A 1478-nucleotide genomic window follows, 5' to 3' on the forward strand; every position below is an offset into this window, starting at 1 on the left:
TTGATGTGTGAATCCTTTTTATTACGTAAATTCCAACACCTTCCTGTATGTGGTTACATGCCCGGCTATAGACATTCACTCGCGGCTCATGAAAGAAATAGAATATACGCCGAAACGATCGCTGCAGCTGCTTTGTGCCTGAGCAGCTGGTGTGGCCGGACAGATTGACTAACTTCAGCGCCAAAACGAAAATCTGCGGCTATTCTGGGTGTGTCTAGTGTGTTTCTGAAGTAAAGATTCAGTTATTATTGTATCTCCCCACTCATAAAAGCCAGTGTAGACCACAATGACCTCTATTTACTTCCACATTGTCAGTGGCGGCGCAAAGAAGTAGCCTAAGTAGTCTTCTCCTTTTCAGTTCTATCAAAGCATCTCCGCTGCAAACCTGCTCACCACGACCATGCCTTCTATCTCAGTGAATGAAAGAAACAGCAACTGCTCCACAGACACAAGAAAAATAGAAATAAAGAGTGTAAGAGCAGTGTCACACTCTGATCTGTGTAGTACATACGTAAAAGCATGTAAACTGTATTGTGAATAAACTCAAAGCATGATCACATATGAGACATTTGCCTAGTGTTGCAGTAGTGATATGGTGTCTGCTGGTTAATGATGCACCCACAAATGTGTCTTTGTAGCAGTAGACGGCTGAGTCGAAGACTTTGGATCTTTAAGATCTTTAAGACTTTGGATCTTTAAGATCTTTGGACTTTGGATCTTTGGACTTTGGATCTTTAAGCTGTGGAGGTCTGGAGTCTATCCTGACCTTTGAACTGCCTTCCTCCCCTCCAGTGCCCCTTGTTCCTGTTTGATGTCTTAGGGCCACTGACACAGATCAGGGAAAGAAAAGAACAGACAGGCTCGGGGTAAACGGAATCAAAAGCATTCCGTGTAGAAACAGAGCATTAGTGTCACTCAGCCTCCACTCATTATCTGCTAGATTTCATCTGCGACAAAACAAACCATCAAACCTCCTATTCTTTAATTGGTAGGAAACTTTCCAGTAAACGCATGTCGAAAATCACGAATAATGTGTTGCTGTTTGTCTATTCCCCGCAGGCAGAGCGACATAGGTAGACAGGGAGGGGGACAAGGCGAGGGAGGCAGCGGAGCATTCAGTTTTCTCATCTCCGCCAGGAGTGTGCACCCGCCGGTGACAAAACAGGAGTCAGATCCCACCCACAATCCCCCCACTGCGCCACTTTGGGGAAAAGGGCTGTCAGAAACAAAGCGTGAAGGTGTGAGGGCTGGGGCTGGTATGGTAATGATTAGAATGAGTAAGGGGCGATGGCTGGGGGTGTGGGGTCTGTGGGGTGTGTGTGGATGTATGTGTGTGTATGTGTGTCATGGGAGCCCGGGGTTAGCTTCTTAAGAACAGGCTGTATATTGAAAGTGGCGAAGCAGCTGACGTGACTTAAGAGTTACAAATCACTACAACACGCTCCATTCAACCTGACAGACTGCTGCTCCCTGATGCA

This window comes from Etheostoma spectabile, chromosome 10, assembly GCF_008692095.1.
Source record: "Etheostoma spectabile isolate EspeVRDwgs_2016 chromosome 10, UIUC_Espe_1.0, whole genome shotgun sequence".
NCBI lineage: Eukaryota > Metazoa > Chordata > Actinopteri > Perciformes > Percidae > Etheostoma > Etheostoma spectabile.